This window comes from Antechinus flavipes, chromosome 4 (genome assembly GCF_016432865.1).
Source record: "Antechinus flavipes isolate AdamAnt ecotype Samford, QLD, Australia chromosome 4, AdamAnt_v2, whole genome shotgun sequence".
Classification (NCBI taxonomy): Eukaryota; Metazoa; Chordata; class Mammalia; order Dasyuromorphia; family Dasyuridae; genus Antechinus; species Antechinus flavipes.
The window spans coordinates 180,535,738-180,556,390 of record NC_067401.1 but is presented as its reverse complement, the minus strand read 5'-3'; the positions used below and the strand labels follow the sequence as shown (position 1 = coordinate 180,556,390).

General features: G+C 33.5%; 1 long non-coding RNA gene across 2 annotated transcripts; it reads right to left on the bottom strand.

Moving 5' to 3' along the window:
- Nucleotides 1–583: 583 nt before the first annotated feature.
- Nucleotides 584–15,239, bottom strand: LOC127560789 (uncharacterized). Of its 2 annotated transcripts, XR_007953403.1 has the most exons (6): nt 15,062–15,239; nt 13,544–13,760; nt 8,734–8,800; nt 4,199–5,691; nt 3,290–3,452; nt 584–1,660 (listed from the first exon to the last, which is right to left on the bottom strand). It is a non-coding gene; the product is annotated as an uncharacterized LOC127560789 (long non-coding RNA). The 2 variants fall into 2 exon arrangements; XR_007953402.1 differs by having other exon boundaries at nt 584–3,452.
- Between the last annotated feature and the right edge of the window lie 5,414 nt (nt 15,240–20,653).

The following is a 20,653-nucleotide window of genomic DNA, read 5'->3' as shown; positions in this document are numbered from 1 at the left end:
AACAAGAATGCCCATTTTTATCACTATTATTCAATATTGCACTAGGACTTTTAGAAACTGAAGGAATTAGAATAGGCAACGAGGAAACAAAACTACCACCTTTTGTAGATTATATGATGATGTATTTAGAGAATTTTAGAGAATTAACTTTAAAAGTTATTTGAAACAATTAACAACTTTAGCAAAGTTGCTAGATATTAAATAAATCCACATAAATCATTAACATTTCTGTATATTACCAACAATGTTCAGCAAGAAGTGATAGAGAAATTTCATTTAAGAGAATTTAAGACAATATAAAAGATTTGGAAGTCTCTCTACCAAGAAAAATCCAGAAACTATATGAACACAACTACAAAGCACTTTTTACATAAAGACAGATCTAAATAATTAGAAAAATATCAGTTACTTAGGAATAAGCTGAGAACATAAGATAGAAATGGCAATTCTACCTAAATTATTCTGTGCTATACCAATAAAACTGCCAAAAATTATTTTAAACACCTAGAAGAAATAATAACAAAATTCATCTGGAAGAATAAACAATCAAGAATATCAAGGGAATTAATGAAAAAAAAGTTTAAAGGAAGGTAACTTAGTAATACTAAATCTAAAACTCTATTTTAAAGTGGTACTCATCAGAACTATCTGGTACTAGTGGTGGATCAATAAAATAGATTAGGTATATGAAACTACATAAATGACTATAGTAATCTACTATTTGATTAAAAAAAAAAGATCCCAGCTTTTGGGATAAAAATTCACTGTTTGACAAAAACTGCAGAGAAAACTGGAAAATAATATGGCAGAAACTAGGCATAGATCAACATTTCACGCCACATAGCTAAACTGGTTATAGGATTTAAATGGGTACATGATTTAAATAAAAAGATTGATACCATAAGCAAATTAGGAAAGCAAAGAATAATTTATCTGTCATATCTATGGAGAAGGGAAGAATTTTTTAAAAAAAATTTTATTATAGCTTTTTATTTACAAAATATATGCATGGGTAATTTTTCAGCATTGACAATTGCAAAACCTCTTGTTACAATTTTTCCTCTCCTTTCCCCCACCCTCTTCCCCAGCTTGCAGGGTGATCAATACATGTTAAATATGTTAAAGTATAAGTTAAATGCAATATATGTATACATGTCCATACAGTTATTTTGCTGTACAAAAAGAATCAGACTTTGAAATAGTTACAATTAACCTGTGAAGGAAATAAAAAATGTAAGTGGACAAAAATAGAGGGATTGGGAATTCTATGTAGTGGTTCATACTCATTTCCCAGAGTTCTTTTGCTGGATGTAGCTGGTACAATTCATTACTGCTCTATTGAAATTGATTTGGTTCATCTCAGTGTTGAAGAGGGCCACATTCATCAGAATGGATCATCATATAGTCTTGTTGTTGAAGTATATAATGATCTCCTGATCCTGCTCATTTCATTTAGCATCAGTTCATGTAAGTCTCTCCAGGCCTTTCTGAAATCATCCTGCTGGTCATTTCTTACAGAACTATAATATTCCATAATATTCATATACCACAATTTATTCAGCCATTCTCCAATTGATGGGCATCTACTCAGTTTCCAGTTTCTGGCCACACAAAGAGGGCTGCCACAAACATTCTTGCACATACAAGTCCAGGAGTAACACTGTTGGATCAAAGGGTATGCATAGTTTGATAACTTTTTGAGCATAGTTCCAAATCATTCTCCAGAATGGCTAGATATATTCACAATTCCACCAACAATGTATCAGTGTCCCAATTTTCCCACATCCCCTCCAACATTCCTCATTATCTTTCCCTATCATTCTAGCCAATCTGACAGGTGTATAGTGGTCTCAGAGTTGTCTTAATTTGCATTTCTCTGATTCATAATGACTTGGAGCATCTTTTCATATGGCTAGAGATAGTTTCAATTTCTTCATCTGAGAATTGTCCGTTCATATCCTTTGACCATTTATCAACTGGGGAATGGCTTGATTTCTTATAAAATTAGAGTGAATTATCTATATATTTTGGAAATGAAGCTTTTATCAGACCCTTTGACTGTAAAAATGTTTTCCCAGTTTATTGCTTCCCTTCTAATCTTGTCTGCATTAGATTTGTTTGTACAAAAACTTTTCAATTTCATATAATCAAAAGTTTCTATTTTGTGATCAATAATGATCTCTAGTTCTTCTTTGGTCATAAATTCCTTCCTCTTCCACAGGTCTGAGAATAAATTATCCTATGTTCTTCTGATTTATTTATAATCTCATTCTTTATGCCTAGGTCATGAACCCATTTTGACCTTATCTTGGTGTACGGTGTTAAGTGTAGGTCAATGCCTAGTTTCTGCCATTCTAGTTTCCAATTTTCCCAGCAGTTTTTGTCAAACAGTGAGTTCTTAAACCAAAAGCTGGGGTCTTTGGGTTTGCCAAACACTAGATTATTAAAGTTATTGACTATTTTGTCCTTTGAACCTAATCTATTTCATTGATCAACTAGTCTATTCCTTAGCCAATACCAAATGGTTTTGGTAATGAAGGGAAGAATTTATGACCCAAACTCAAAAATAGCATTGCAACAAGCAAAATAGATATTTTTTATTATATTAAACTAAAAAGACTCTGCACAAACAAAACAAATGTAACCAAAAGTACAAGGAAAAGGAAAAGGTGGTAAACAATTTTTACAGCAAGTATCTCTGATAAATGTCTCATTTCTCAAATATATATAAAGAAATGAATCAAATTTATAACAATACAAGTCCTTCTCCAAATAATAAATGACAAAGGATATGAACAAGCAGTGTTCAGATAAAGAAATCAAAAGTATCAATAGTCATATAAAAATGATCTAAATACCTTTTGATTAGAGAAATGCAAATTAAAACAACTTCCTACATATAAAATTGGCAAATTTAACAGAAAAGGGAAATGTTGGAGAAGATGTAGGAAAAGCATAATCCTAATATATTGTTGGTGGAGTTGTGAAGTAGTACAATTAGAGCAATTTGGAACTATCTTCAAGGGTCAAAGAAACTGTACATACCCTCTGATCCAGCAATACCACTACTAGTCTGTATCCCAAAGAGATCATTTTTTAAAAAATGCAAAATACTTCATACACAAAAATAGTTTAGCATTTTTTGTGGTGATAAAGAATTAGAAATTGAGAGGATGCCCATCAGTTAAAGAATAGCTGAACAAGTTGTTACATATGGATATAGATTACTATTGTGCTATATGAAATGATGGGCAAGTATCTTTTTTTGAACTCTTTGAAATATGCTCACCTGAAATCTAGTGTGTATGTTCAACTGTCCTCTATGAATCCTGGTGTGGAGGTGACACCATTTTCTCAGAAGTTGTTCCAGGAGAATTCAACTTATAGCCAGGTTCTACTATGCAGTGAAAGTTTTAAGTATGGTGCTGTATTGTTATGCATTGAAAGTCTTTCTGACAGAGAATAGAAAACAATTCTTCAAGAATCAGGAGGGCTATTCTTTGGAAAAACAAGGTGATGAAATTCTATTGTACTATAAGAAACAGACTCATATGAACTGATCCAGAGTGAAATAAGGAGTATAAGAATGATTAATGATTTAATATCAATATCGTAATTTCAAGAGTATTATAAACTTATAAAGAATAAAATGGGCAGCCCAGAACACTTTATATAATAACTCTGTAAAGACAACTCTGAAAGCTGTAAGAAATTATCAATATAATGAACATTATTGATTCCAAAAGATCAATGATAAAACATGCAATCTCTTACAGAGATGTGATAGAATTAAGGTGAAAAATTATACACATGTATGCATGCACATAGATACACAAAGTCACTGAGGAAATTTACTTTTGTTGACTATACATATTTGTTGCATGAAATTTGTTCTTTGTTTTTAATGGATTGAGTAATGGGTGAAAGAAAAAATAAATTTCCTTTATAAAAAACTAGAAGTGGGCTGCTACAAATGTATATATTCTCAGAAGAGGTCACTATATCATTAGTTTTACTTACCTGCTTTGTTTTGTTAAAAAAAAAATCTCTCATGAAGTAAAAATAATTTGTATATGTTCATAATGTAAAAACAAAACACATCAATGAAACTTAAAAAAAAGAAAATGGAAGGATTAGAAGATATGGGTAAAAGTTGCAAAGAATTAGATAATTGCTATATTAGGGTAAAATTCATTACCAGGAAAAGAATCCAAAAGTAGATTTCTGGAAGTCTTGGTTCCTTTCCATTGACTTCAGTTCTTCTTGTTAAACATATATTGTAATGATTCTGTTTCAAAGAGGGGTTAGATTAGATAGTCACAATGCTTCCTTCTAAATATGAACTGCAATGACCTTTATATTTGTGGTCATTTTCTACTGCAACTATAAGGTAAGCCTCATCTTTCATTACACAGTTGTGATTCTCCTCAAGTCTAGATCTGACCATACCATAGTCTTATTTGAAAAGTTTAAATATCCCCTTATTAATTCTAAGATCAAATATAAACTTCTCTGAGAAGAATTTAGTTTATAAAATTCTGTGTTGTAGACTAAACTACATTTAGTGGGTTCACAAAGGGTTGATTGAGAAAATGAGAAGAGATTTACATGTTGCCAAAGAGTGAGGACATCTGAGATTTACTAGAGGAATGTTTAAGGCCTTAAATAAAATTTCATATTCCATAGGATAGCTTCAGTTAACTTAATAAACTCCTAACAAGGAGAAATAACCTGATATCCCCAAATAATAAAAATTAATAAAAGGAAATGAAAATCAACAATTTCCCATAACACATTAAAAAAAATTATTAAAGTTTTATTTTATGTTTGGCAATTTTATACCCAATTCTTTAACCTGACTATTAGGTAATATATTCTCAAACAGAAGAGGGAGACATTGTGAGATGGCTGAAAGAGTGGAATCCCTGTCTTAATTTACACCAGTCATTTTACTTTTTAATGAACCTAAATTTCTTCATTTATAAAATGGGAACAAACATTTATATTACCTACCTCACAAGTATGGAACTACACAGGGTTTGGTTAGGTTTTTTTTTTGATATAATGAATGTAAAAGTGCTTTGTGATCCTAAGATATATTATTATAACTAATAATAATACTCAAAATGATAAAAGTCTCACATTTGACATATATTGGTTATGTGATCCTGGATCATTCACATATCCTCTCAGTGCCCCTAAGCAACTTTTTAAGGTCATACAAGTTGCAGAACAATTGCTAATCTGTTTTGGTAGAGGATATTCTCTGACCAGAAGTGATTAAATTGCAGTGATTAAATTCTAGGTACAGACAAATAATAATAGCAACAGCAATAAGAAATACAAAAACTATTATCTACATTTTGCCAGAATGTAGAAAAAAATCTCTTCCTCAAAAAAGCAAAAAAGAAAGGTTTTCTTATCTCTGAAGTTTGAATATTATCATCATACCATACTGAACCACAACTCTGAAGTGTAATAGAATTTATTTTTTCTCTCCAGACTTCCCTTTTTAATAGACGTTGTTTCCTCACTAAACTTTGTCAAGTATCCAGCCTCTTCATGCCCTCATACTCCTAGTGCATCAGGAAATGTGTTCAGGCCAGTTCCCAGTTTTTAATAAACTTGTGATATTTTTTGCCTTTGCAGTTCCTCATCCATGGATTCTTGTATCTTCAGACTTCCCTTTAACTAGGGAAAGAAATGATAATTATTCACATGTATCTAGTGCTTTGTATTATAAAATATTTCATGTATAGTATTTGATTCTTACAGAACACAATCATGTGGTACTTGCCTGGGATAGACAGTGAAAGTATTTACTTTTAACTTTTTTGTGTGTGTGTGTATTCTGAGGCAATTAGAGTTAAGTGACTTGTCCAGGATCATACAGCTAGGAAGTGTTGTGTCTAAGGTCAGATTTGAACACTGGTCCCTCCTGACTTCATGGCTGGTGCTCTATCCATTGCACCACTTAGCTGCCCTCTCTTTTTAATTTTTAACAAGTTCTGAGAAGTTAAGTAACTTGCATGGCTTAAAAAGAACATACACACATACACACAGAGAGAGAGAGAGAGAGAGAGAGAGAGAGAGAGAGAGAGAGAGAGAGAGAGAGAGAGAGAAAGAGAGAGAGAGAGGATATAAGAGATTTAACAAAATCTCCCATGTAATCCCTCACAACTCTTAAAATTCCTTGTTACTGTTGAGATTCTCCCAGTCCCTTAAGCTTACTGCCTATTGAATCTGCTGCCAAAGCTTGTCAATTTCACCTTACAACATCTCTCAGTCATGTGTCCCTCTCTACTCTATCACCACTCTGGTGCAAGTTGCAAGCAACTCATGCTTGGACTATTGCAGTATCTTGCTAGTGAATCTTCCTGCCTCATTTCTTCCTGCCCTAATTCATCTTTCATTCAGCTATCAAAGTGATTTTTCCTAAATTCAGATCTGACCATATGACTACTCCTTTCTTAATAAATTCCCATGGCTTCCTATTGCCTCCATCAATTACAAAAGCCTTTGAATGGCTTTCAAAGCCTTCCATTACCTGGTCTCTTTTTACCTTCTACCTTTATTTGATATGGTCTCCTTGCTATTCCTGGAACATTCCATCTCTTGACTCCAAGCATTTTTTCTGCTTATTCCCCACACCTGAAATGATCTTTCCTTTTTCATTTTTACTTTTTGGCTTCCTTCAAGTTCTATCTAAGATCCCATCTTCTACAGAAAGCCTTTCTCAATCCCTCTCAATTCAAATATATTTCTTCCTTTAATTATTCCCCATTTTTCCTGTAAAAAGTTTTGAAGTACCTATTTATTTGCTTGTGTCTCCCCCATTAGATTGTATCTTTTTTTGTATTTCTATTTTGCATTTTTGCAACCAGGAATCAGTTGTAAGCAATGTACACTTAGAAGGTTTCTGGGTTCAAAATCATGTTGTGGAAAGGAGAGAGGAAACACAACAAGATCTAGTGGGAAGATTACTAAATCTATTTATGAGAGACTTGAATTCTAGTCCTGACTTTATCCCTAACTAGCTGTGTGAATTTGGGCAAGCAACCCCTTAGGCTTAAGTTTCCTAATCTGTAAAATGTTGAAGAATATCTAAATTTTAAATTTTTAATTTTAATTTAAAAATTTAAAAATTTTAATTTTAAAAACAAAGATTACTTCATAATTTTTCTTTGGGGTAGGCCTAGGTATTTTTGAGGTAAAGATGGGAAAAAAAGTTGATGTTATTTATTTGGTGCTAGAGGATAACAACTTAATTATATATAATGACATTGTACAACTCTCTTAATATTAAGGAGTCAGAATCCAAAAGTCAAACAACCTTTGGTTCTTGACTAAAAAAAAAAAAATTGGCTCTAATGATTGAATTGGCTGAATGCTGAATTGACCATCCAATTCAAAGCACTAGTATGGCTAATTTTCATTTAATTAGAATGAAAAATTGAATTGGCTAAGTTGAATATTTAATTTAGTCCAAACAGTAGCTTTCAGATTCCTATATATTACAGCTACTTTATGTGTATGTGTGTGTGTGTGTGTGTGTGTGTGTGTGTGTGTGTGCGTGTGTGTGCGCGCATGCTCATGTATTTAAAACAAAAACACAGAAAGACAAAGTGAGAAAGAGAGAGATAGAAAGACAAGAGACAAAGACGGGGGGGGGGGGAAGAAGGAAGGATGGTCTCCAGAAGACTGGTGGTCTACTGGTAAGAAGAAGATAGGTGGTTGTGGGAGTTACTCATTCTGGGAAGATAAAACTCAAATAAGAACACAATCTTAGAAATCATCCAGAGATTGTGGCCATATCTTTTTTTCTAAATTGTGAGGTATTATTCTTTTATTAAGTTTGTCAAAAACTTCTTTTCAAAAAACAAAGCAAAATAAAGGAATAATACAACAATAGTTCCAAAGGACTCATGATAGAACTATCTCTAAAAAGAAAACATTCAGAGAAAAGAATGACACATTTTTTTTTCTTGGAACGTGGATAATCAGAGATCTGTTTTTCACAACTATTCATTTTTGTAATTTTTTGGTTTTTTTGCCTCATCAATGGATGGGGTAAAAAAGAAGGGAAAAAAGAGGATTTGAAACTGAAATTAAAATTACACTTAAAAAGGATAATATTATAAAACTCATGATCTTTATACCATCTTCCTTTCTAATGTTATTTTATTCTAACTTCCTTTCATGCATCATCAAATATAGTCAAATTATAATATAGTTGTCCATGTTATTCTCCATACATATTTTATCTCTTGCTTCCATATCTTTGGAAAGGTGATTTTACATCACTAGAACAGCACTTTCTACTTATTTCATCCTCTTAGAATCTCTTTTTCTCTTTGAGAACACAGCTCAGGTGCCATCTCCTCTGTAGGTCATTCTTGATCTCAGTATTCTCTCTCTGTGTCTCTCTATCTATGTCTCTGTCTCTCTCTGTGTCTCTTTCTCTTGGGCTCCTTCTTTGCTTCCCTCCCTCTCAATATCTTCCTATATAGTTTGTATTTACTTTTCTATGTACATGTATACCTTCATCCATTACCCACCAAGTAGAATGTAATCTTGAAGAAAAGATCTGCTTATTGCATTCCTTTATATTTCTGGATTCAACACAATGCCTTGTATATATAGTAGGCAACTAAAAAAAGTTTGTTGAATTAAATTGAATAAAAACTTCGCAGCCAAAGAGTACAATTTAAGAAATTTGTTCTATGCATTTACCTCTTGTACTTCTTGGATGTCATGGAAATTGTCCATGATCTTCCTCGATCACCTCCCTTTCTATGATCTACCAAGAAAAAAACAAACAAAAGTACCAACTATACTATTGACATACTACATTGGATATACTACGTATAATACATTGCATGACTATATCCAATGAAAACTAATCTTAGAATATTTACATTAGGATTTTCTTCTCATAAAGCTGAATTTCAGTTTTCAATAAGACCATTTTAAGGGCCATTATTCCTACAACACACTACAGTTTTTCTTTTTCATGTGAGCCTTTATCAATGTAAATAATTAAAAACTGAAAACTCCAGTTACTGACCACTAAATGTATTATACTTTTAGGATCCTATTCACTGAAACTATTTTTATATTCTTGTCAGACATCTGTTTATTTTAGTGGACTATAAGCTCAATATGAATCAGTAGTCTTACTAATGTCTTATTGAATCAGAGACAAATCTATGCTAAAACAATCATAAGTTTTACGAATAATAATAACTCTGCTCAATTCGATTTGAGTATTATGTTCAATTCTAAGCACCAGATTTTGGGAAAGACATAAATTAAGTGAATAGTGCCCAAACATTGGCAAAAAAATGGAGAAGGGCATAAAGATTATGTTATAAGGTCATTGGTTAATGCATCTAGTGATGTTTAAATTTCCTCACTTAAAGATGGGGAAATGATAACAATTTTAAACTTAGTCCTCTTGATTCTAGAAAGCATTTAATAGATTAAAAAATCTTTTTATGGGTAGATCTTTTCCAAAATAGAATGAATTGCCTTAGGATATGGTGAGTTCCCCATCATTAGTTGATTTTTAAAGTAAAAGCTGTTGTGTATGTTGTTGAGGAGATTCTTATTCAGACATAGATTGGACTAGATGGCCACTGAAGTCTTGTCCAATTTTGAGATTCTGTGATTAAAACTAATTGTTTATCAGAAGAATTCTACTAAAATGATTTTAGTTGTGCATTTTGGTTGAATTAATCAGAAATGATAGTTCTTGTCATCATTTAGATAAGATGTGGCTTATCAATGGACACAAATAAAAGTTACAGTTGAACTTTGCTAAAACAGTTCTGTCACCAAGCTCTAGATGCAGTGAATAGATTCCATCAGATAAATTGAAAAAGACAGAATATAGAATCTATTTCTCAGAAGTTATTTAGGGAATTTTCAATATAATTTTTTAAAACCGTATAGAATTGCTCACACTAAAACTTTTAGATAAATTCACTGAAACAGAAAAGCTCAGTATTTATCACCAAAATTTTTTAGCCCAATAAAATCTTAGCTATCTGTTGGAATCTTTACAAACTGTTAAGTCATTAGAGTTGATAGAGACAAAAATTATCTAATTTAGCATGGTTCAGTATCATTGATCTGATCTTACAAAGAGATGTTTTGGGCCAGAACCTGAAACAAGGTACTAAGTAGAACTAATTGATACAATGCTTGTGTTCACACTAGTATTCATTGGAGTTCACAAGTATGGGAGATTCACAAAGTAAACTTTGTAACTTTGTGAATTCACACCTCCCTTAGGTGTGCCTCCAGAAGGAGAAGTCAATCTTTGGGAAATCATATATAAAGAGGCTCCTAGCTTCTGATTAGTTAGTTACTTAGGCTTAGAGGAGAGGTCAGCTGAATTACATTGGAGAGGAACACTGGGCCAGACACAGAGCACTCTGGGAGAGCCAGAAGCCCTCTCTCAGAGGCAAGAAAGATTCATTACAACTTTTACCTTGGTGTTGGCTGGAGGCAGAGGCAGAAGCAAAGGACAAAACTGCAAGAGCTCTTAGAACCAAAGAGAGGCAAGACAGATTCAACTTGATGCTGGCTGGAGACTGAAGGAAGCAGAGGCAGAAGCAAAGGACAAAGCTGCAAGAGCTCTTAGAACCAAAGAGAGAGAGAGGCCTCTAAGAAAAGCTAACCGGGCTACATTGGAGGCAATAAAAGATCTGAACTTCTATCACCTGCCTGTGTTTTGAGGTGATTATTACTTTCAAGTGCAACTAAGGCTGCCTCCAGAAAGCCTCCCTCGAGAAACCTGCTCTTTCCCAGAGAGAACCATTATTATATTATATTTTAAAGAAGAAAAACATCACATTTTGGTGCCCTGAACATGAGGCTGACAGACCCCTCAGTGGATTTTAGTGGAAAAGCCTCCGATCCTGAATCCAGAGGAAAAGACTGTTCAACCCAGAAATTAGGGTGAGTACAACAAAGAAATTTTGTTAAAAGAGTTAAAATAGAATTTCAGCTAAGATGGGACAGATATTTAGAAAATAGCCTTCTGTTTCTGTTCAAGGAAAATGTTTAGAGAGCATTGTCAAAATTATGGAAAGCCAAGGTTTGATTATAATTTTACAGCAGATCACTGAACTTTTACAAACTGTGAAACACATATGTCCCTATTTCTCTCTGGAAAAGGAATTGGATCTAAACAAGTGAAAATTGGTAGGAGAGGATCTTTGTCAATTCTATAATAAAAATGGACTTAACTCAATTTCCAAAGACATAATTAATACATACAATTTAATACAATTGGCTTTAGGAAATTTTATAAGTATTAAAATAAGGAAAAAGAAGAAACAGCAGGAAGAAGAAGTGCCAGCTAAACTAGGTGAAAAGAATGGAGTTAATTACAATTCTGAGTGTGATACTAAACAGCAGGAGGAATTAGATTATTCCACATCTTATGATCCTTCCCCTCAATTAACCCTTTCTGGGTGGAGGAAGAAGGGGGAGGGAGAGAGGCAGAAACACAGTCAGCTTCTCCTGTAAAACAGAATATGACAAGATTAGAAAAAAAGCATTAATTAAAGCAAAAAATGAAGGAGAAGATATATCTGATTTTACTGCATATCCTGTGATTGAAAAACTTGACTGTTCAGGTCAAAAAGAGAGAAAATACACTCCTTTTAATTTGGAAAAAATTAGAGATTTGAAAAAGAGTTGTACTCTTTATGGGGCTACATCCTCTTATGTTAAAATGATACTAGATAATTTGTCTTATGAAATCTTAACCCCAAATGATTGGAAATCCATAGCAAGGACATGCTTAGAACTGGGACAAAATTTATTGTGGCTTTCGGAGTATCATGAATTATGTAGGATTCAAGCCCAATGCAACAGGCAAACAAGAGCTATTGGACAAATCACTTTTGACTAACTAGCTGGTGAAGGTCAGTATTCAGAGAATTCAGAACAGATTTATTATCCCATAACAGTGTATGAGCAAATTTCTAGGCTGCAATAAAAGCTTGGAATTCTCTTCCTGGACAGAAGGATGGAAGTAAAGCTTTCACAAAAATAGAGCAAAGTCCCAATGAACTTTTGCTGATTTTGTGGAACATTTGCAAACAGCTGTAATAAGAACCATTGGAGACAATGCAGCAACAGAAATAATGACTAGACATTTGGTTAAGGAAAATGCCAATGAGATTTGCAAAAGAATCATATGGGAGCTAGACAAAGATGCTCCTTTAGAGGAGATCATAAAATGCTGTGCCACAGTGGGCACAAATGCTTATTATACCCAAACTAGGATGAATATGGGAAGACAGGGTCTCTCTTGGCAAGGGACTTCTAGAGAAATTCGTCGATGTTTTCCATGTGGATAAGTTGGACATTTAAGAGTCCAGTGTAGATACAGAGATACAATGAGAGGACAGGGTGAGAGAAAAACCCAAAACCCCATGTCCAAAATGTAACTGAGGCTTTTACTGGGCCTCTGAATGTAGGTTGACCCAGAGGAATGAGAGGCAGGGCCCAGCTCCAAGGTATCAATCAAAGGACAAGTGGGGCATGATAGCTGAGGTTATACCCAGAGAGACTTTAGAAATTCAGGACTCTGATGTCATCAACCAACAGAAAAGCAATAAAGTTTACAGTTGGGGAGAATACAGGCCTTTTAAGACAACAAGGCAGTATCCAGTGCAAACAGCTCCAATGTAATTACCAGATGATGAGGAGAAATCCGAAAAGTGGTGAATAGAAGGGAATTAGATAGGTTAACTGCCTGGGGAAGAGGCTTTGCTTGTATTTCCACAGGTAGAGAAGGAATCAGATGGGTGCCAATGAGTTGCATTTACTTTAAACTTTAAAATCTTCAGCTTTCAGTTCCTGAAAAACCAGCAACAATCATTGGATTCCCTGAGATGAAACAGAAAAAGAGAAAAACTTCAAAACAAAGGAGAAGATTTAAGAAACATCTGACACTGAAAGAGTATGACTGACAATGAGACTGTTAAAAGAACTTTTAAAAATCTTCAGGAATCATTGGATTTCCTAACACAAGATGAGACTGTTTTATTTTAGTTTTTGAAAAAATAGCAAGAATCATTGCATTCCTTGAGATTAAAAATTGTTGATGAGACAATTGCAGTACTTCAGAGCTTACAGGAACTATTAGATTCCTAGCACATGAACTAATGGACAATGGATTCCTTTTGGACTATTTCTAGGATTTATGGACATATGTAAATTCTCAGGTTGAGTCATGTTATTTGTTACATTACTACTAGCCTGTGTTATATTGCTATGTGCTTATGTATTTTATGTAATTGCAAGAATCATTGGATTTCTTGAGATGAAAAATTGTTGATGAGACTATTGCAGTACTTAAAATTTTCAGGTTGATTAATGTTATTTGTTACATTACTACTAGCCTGTGTTATATTGTTATGTGCTTATGCCATTATGTGGAATGCCTCCCATATTGATGGATTTATGTATACCATGTATATCTGTTTCAAATTCTAGCCCATATTGATGGATTTATGTGTACCTGTTTCAAGTGAGCCCCTTCAGAAACCCATTAATCTGATTTGACTTCCTATTTCCTTTGGTGTTTTCATCCACCTTCCTGAGATGTCAGGGACGACATGACCACCTTCTTCTTATGGTATTTTCACTCCTTTTTTGAGCAGTCAGGGAAGGCGTGATCACCTTTTTGAGGTTCTCACCTCCTTGAGAAGTCAGGGAGGTCATGACCACATTATGTTCTAAAACAAAAGAAAGTGGGAGATGTTGAAATCTTTACCAACTGTTAAGTCATTAGAGACAATAATTATCTAATTTAGCATGGTTCAGTATCATTGATCTGATCTTACAAAGAGATGTTTTGGGCCAGAACCTGAAACAAGGTACTAAGTAGAACTAATTGATACAATGCTTGTGTTCACACTAGTATTCATTGGAGTTCACAAGTATGGGAGATTCACAAAGTAAACTTTGTAACTTTGTGAATTCACACCTCCCTTAGGTGTGCCTCCAGAAGGAGGAGTCAACCTTTGGGAAATCATATATAAAGAGGCTCCTAGCTTCTGATTAGTTAGTTACTTCGGCTCAGAGGAGAGGTCAGTTGAATTACATTGGAGAGGAGCACTCTGGTCCAGACACAGAGCACTCTGGGAGAGCTAGAAGCCCTCTCTCGGAGGCAAGAAAGATTCATTACTTTTACCTTGGTGCTGGCTGGAGGCAGAGGCAGAAGCAAAGGACAAAGCTGCAAGAGCTCTTAGAACCAAGGAGAGAGAGAGAGGCCTCTAAGAAAAGCTAACCGGGCTATATTGGAGGCAATAAAAGATCTGAACTTTTATCACCTGGCTGTGTTTTGAGGTGATTGTTACTTTCAAGTGCAACTAAGGCTGCCTCCAGAAACCCGCCCTTGAGAAACCTGCTCTTTCCCAGAGAGAACCATTATTATATTATATTTTAAAGAAAAACACCACAGCTATCACTTTATTTAAGTCCCTGATCTAATATCGAAGAAATTGAGCCTCAGAAATTAAGTTGCACAGTACTACATAGCTACTTAGTGATATATTTAGGAGGCAAACTAAAATTTCTAGCTTTGTGTTTCCTAATAGCAAAGGGCTGTGTATGTTTTCACCCCAAAACTTTTAGTCAGAATCATTTTTTCATGGATAATGTAAATCTCTGATTCTATCATATAACTAAAAGATGACTATGCTTATATTTTGAAAAAACACATTTTATTAAATCACAAGATAATAGAATTTTTGAACCGAACTTTAATTCCTTCATTTTATAGATGAAGCCCAGAGAGATTCTTTGAATTACCCAAACTAAGAAAATCAACTAATGTTTGGAATCCAATCCAGGTATACTGATTTCTAATCCAAACAAATTATTTTCTTTTACTTAATTATATTTAGTTCATATAACTGAAGCATAAATCATTGAAGAAGAAAAACAAAAACTATGCTTGCTTTAGTTTTCCATACACAATCTCTGGGTTTGCAAAAAATCCCAAACCATTCCATTTTATTCCCTTTATTCTTACCTTTATGAATGTTGGAATCTTGCAGAGATCATTCACTAATAGTATGCCTGATTGGAATTGGAGAAGGGAGATACATAATTTAGTGTCAGGCTTTTTTTGGACTAGGATAGAAAATACTTGACTGAAATACTTGGAAAGAATGATATATCTATAGACTTATTTAAGCAGTTGTTTTTATCTCTTCGCATTCCTTTACCTTCACAGACAAACCACAACTCTCACTATACTGTGGCTTATAAGAAGAGATGGAGGTGAAGGGAATCCTAGCCTGAGAGAGGGAATATATAAGCCTGATATGAATGACAGTTGTCTCCAATGCTCTAAACCCAGAAATCAGTGTCTTAAAATACTTCTACAAAAGAAAATGATTTTATATATATGTTTATTACTTTCCCCAATGCTCTTCAATATTTTATTTAATAAATATCAACAAGCATATGCTCTTTTTAAGGTAGAATGACAATATGTGAATAATGACTCAGAAAGTCTAACAACTTCTAAACTAGTAATGCAAAATACATAAAGAAAAATACTATCTCAAAAAAAAACATTTTCCAAAATTTTTTTTTCCTCAGGGATTATTCTGAGCCACACAGGTTATAAATGGCCATACCAATTATATATTTCCAAATGCTTGGATAAATGTTTGGAATTTTCAATTTTTATTTGGATATATTGGCTTTCTTTACTACGAGAACAGCTGAAATATTTTCTCCTCTTCCCAGCTTTGGAGCCCTAAAGCAAATAGAGAATCGGATTGATTTCTACTAATATAAATCATACTTTACAACATATCTCTGTTTCCCCTTTCCACTCTAATAGAATCAACAGTTCTTGAATCTAAACAGAACAGCAAACTCTTCTCTCAGATAAGTAAATTTCTTCAATTTTGAATTAAATTAATTTATTTAATTTTTAAACTGCTAGCCAGAGAACCAGGTTAATATAAAAAATAATTCTACCCAGTAGTGTGACAGATCTTCAGTGCCCCTGGTTCTTTCCTCAAACAATAAGTTACATTGATCAAGTCTCCACATCAGTGAAATTGCACTTATGGTCCTAAAAAAATGAAACTCTACCTGGATCTATCTAAAAGAACAATATTTAGAAGTGATTGTGAACCAAAAAATAGTTTGGACCTGTCATTTAATCATCATGAGAAAGTCCTTACATTTTGTCATCAAAGATATTCATTTTGTGTTATTTTCACTTATTTTATTTTTTGGTATTAGCTTATATTATTGCAGTAGTGTATTTTGCTCTCTTGGTTTTGCTTTCTTCACTCTATATTATTCCTGTGATTCCCTGAATCCCTTATATATCTTCCGTATCTTACATTGTAAGAATATACCATTATATTTATATATCACAATTTGTTTAGTTATTTCAAAATTTGGTGATACCAATTTTATTTCTAGCTTTTTGTTTAAGACAATAAATATATTTCCATATATGAGACTTTCTGTCATTGACCTCTCTATTCTATTTCATCTCCTCCAACATGTTAGTCACTGTCATCCCTACTTCATGACTTATTTTGAATTTCTCTTTGTCAACTGGTCCCTATTGCCTACAAATGTGCTCATATTTTTTCATCCTGAAAAAAACCACTTTTTGATCCTTTCCATCCTGTTAATGTTTGTGCTAGATCTCTCCTGCTCTTTGTAGCTAAAAAGATCATCTTCACTTAAGAGTCTGTACTAATCCTCTTTTTTAACCCTTATATCTAAATTCTGACCTTATTACTCCACTTAACCTGTTCTCTCTAAAGTTACCAATGCTCTCTTAATTGCTAAATACAAGAGTCTTTTTGAAAGATCCATTGTTCTTAATGCTATTGACCATTGTCTCTTCCTTGATACTCTCTTCTCTTTAGGTTTTTGAAACATCATTCTCTCCTGGTTCTCATCCTATCTATCTGATCTCTCCCCAGTTTCCTTCCCTGAATCTTCATGAGGATCTTCATCCTCATCCACAAAATAGCACCTAAATTATATATCCCTCAGGCATCTGTCCTGGGTCCTTCTCTTTTTTCTCTGTACTACTTCACTTGGTGATCTCATCAGCTCCCATGGATTTCATTACCATCTCCATTCTGATTCTTAAATTACCCTTTCTTGCCCCAACCTCTCTGCTGATCTTCAGTTTCACATCTTCAACTGCCTTTCAGACATCTAAAACTGGATGTCCAGTAAACATCTTAAATTAAATTTGTAAAAAATGGAACTCATTGTTTTTTCTCCTAAACCCTTACCACTTATCAACTATATGATCTTACATCTTCTCTAGATCTGTTTCATCATTTCTAGCTGAATCTATACAAGTCCTCTGTGTATTTTGGAAGGCTGATCCAATTTTTATACATTTTGTAGTTATTTGGAGTGAGATCCCTTTCTATTTTTGTGTTTTGTCATTAGTATACAGAAATGATCAAAGTTAAGGAAATGAATAGATATAATAGAACTCTGGAGAAAATTGAAAGGGTATTAAAATGTATCTTTTTCTCAGTTATATACCTACATAAAAATTAATCATATCTTAGGGCATAAAAACCTTATGATCAAATGCAGAAAGGCAGACATAGTAAATGCATCTTTTTCAGACCATGATGCAATAAAAAATTATGTGGAAAAAAGGGCAATGGAAAGATAATCTAAAACCTAATTGGGAATTAAATAATGTAATCCTTTCTAAAATTGTTGCAAACTCTTTATTATTGAATGTCTACCTTTTGTCTTTTAAGGATAAGCTCAGATTTACAGGATATGTCATGCTTGGCTACATCCTGAGTTCCAGTGCTCTTCAGGAACACATTATTTCACACCCTTTTCCTTTTTCTTGTGTGTGCTGGATAGTCTTATATTATTTGAATTTTGTTTCTTTTGTATTTGAAGTCCTTTACCTCAGGAATCTGTTTTGGCTCTGACAACAACTTTTCTTGTTTATTATCCTTAATAACCCCCTGCCTTTTCCCTTAATCACTTTCCCTTTTGACCTTTTATTGGGTAAGTGTTAGAATCCTTACAAAGTGATGTCAGTTGCCTAATTTAGCATGGTACTTATTCTCTATCTCACTAATGTATTTAAGTACTCAATGGAGTTCACACTTTTGGAAGATTCACAAATCAGTATTCAATATGAGATTCACAAGTCAGAAACCCACAATCCCACTCTCTCAGAGGAGGAGTCAACTTTGAATTCACACCTCTAAAAGAGCATAAAAAGGAGCTGAGTTAGTGAAGTCAGTCAGTTCAGAAGATTGACAAGCTAGAGACTGTAGTCGGATAGAACGAAAGAGTCAGAGGAGCAGAACCAAGATTGAGATTGAGAACTGGAGATTTAGAGAGAGCTGCAAAATCTCTTGGAACCAAGGAGGGAGAGAGGCCTCTAAGAAAGCTAACCGGAAAAAGACAAGACTTGGAAGGAGAAAATAAACATTTGGATTTTATCAGTTGGCTGCATTGGAAGTGATCATTAATCTGAACTGATACTAAGGCTGCCTCCAGAAAACCTTCCCAAGAAACCTGCTCCCACAGAAACCATTATATTTTAAAGAAGAAGAACATCAGAGGTAAGCTCAATTGTTATATCCAGAGATGTGTTATTATTTTTTGCTTGTCTTCTACATTATCATTTACTTCTGTGTCTGCATTCTCAATCTATTGTTCTTGTTTTTGTTTCTGTCATGAGACTTTCCATTAAACATTCAAATATTTCCTATTGTGTTCATAATTTTTGCTGTATAGGACATAAATGATGTTTTTATAATTCTCATTTCTCTTTTGGACCACTCAAGAACAGATAGTTGTAGTTTCAGGATCTCAAATTCAAATTTCCAGTTCTTCTATAGTCATGAAATCAGAGAATCACACACAGCATTATTCTAATCTGTTTCAGTTTTTCGTCTCCTGGTTAAACTTGATTTTAAAAAATGTATATTAGATTATATATGTGCAATAACTTACAAATTGTATTTTTTTTCAACTATTAATAATTGATGGAAATCATCCTGGCTTCTAATGCTTTGCTCTTACAGAAATATTTTAATAAATATTTTGTATAGGTGGATCCTTTATCTCTCTGTCTATTATCTATCTATTTATCTATTCCTTTAGGGTATAAGTAGTATTAATGGAGGGGGAAATGTATGCATAGTTGAGTGCCTTTTTGTGTATAGTTTCAAATTATTTGACAGAATTATAGTTGACAACTCTACCACAGTGCATCAGTATGCCGTCTTTGCATCAGTATACCGTCTTTCCTATAACAACTCTAAAAGTTACCATTTTGCTTTTTGATTATCCTTTTCAAGGTTATTGTTGTTCAGCTGTTTCAATAGTTTTCAATGTTTAATAACCCCATTTGGGGTTTTCTTGGCAAAGATCAGGAGTTATCTTTCATTTCCAACTCCAGCTCATTTTACAAAATGAGAAACTGAAGCAAACAAAGTGACTTGACTAGACTGGTAAGTGTCTGAAACCAGATTTGAATTCAGAAAGGTGAATCATCCTGACTTTATCCCCAGCATTGTATCCACTGAACTACTTAATTTTTCCCTTTTTCAACTTGAGGGTTGTGAAAGGGAACTTCAATTATTCATATGCTTTTTCATATTTTGAAATTTTTAACTTTAAGTTTTCCTCTTACTATTCACTGAGCCTGTTCTTACTGGGGAATGAGTCTTGAATTTAAATGAATTTTAATCAATTCATTATGTATCTTGTATATAGAAAATTCTGTAAAATATGTTTAAGCTATATTTAATTGTTTGCTGCCTAGGGAGGAGAGAGAGAGAAGAAGGGAGTGAAATTTGAAACACAAGGTTTTGCAAGGGTGAATGTTGAAAACTATTTTTGCATGTATTTGGAAAAATTTAAAAAAACTATTATTAGGGGCAGCTAGGTGGTGCAGTGGATAGAGCACCAGCCCTGAAGTCAGGAGATCCTAATTTCAAATCTGGCCTCAGATACTTAACACTTCCTAGCTGTGTGATCCTGGGCAAATCACTTAATCCAACTGTCTCGGGGCAGGGGAAAAGTTATTATTTAAAAATTCTGCAAAGATGTTATATCAATTACTTCCTTTTTAATTTTAACTGAATTAATGTTGTTTATGCAAAATCCTTTTAATTTCACGTGCATTGATATGCACATTGATATTAGGCTACTTAAATTAATCTACTGTGCCATGCCAATCAAACTACCAAAAATTTCTTTATAGATCTAGAAAAAATAATAGCAAAGTTGTTCTGGAAACGTAAAAAAGGTCAAGAATATCAAGAAAATTAATTGGGAAAAAAACACAAAGAAAGGTGGTCTATAATTGCCGGGTAGGTTATTTTTGGTTGTTCACCTTGGTTGTTCTGTAATAACATATTCTAAGGACTCTTTGTCATGGTAGCTGTTAATTCTTATGTAAACCTGACTGTGGCTTCATAGAATTTGAATTTTTATTTATGGCTGTTTGCATTTTTTTCTGATTGGCCTAAGAGCTCTGGATTTTGACTAAAATATTTCTAGAAGTTTTCATTCAGAGATTTCTTTCAGGTAGTGATAAATACAGTGTTTTCATTTTTACTTTAACCTTGGATTC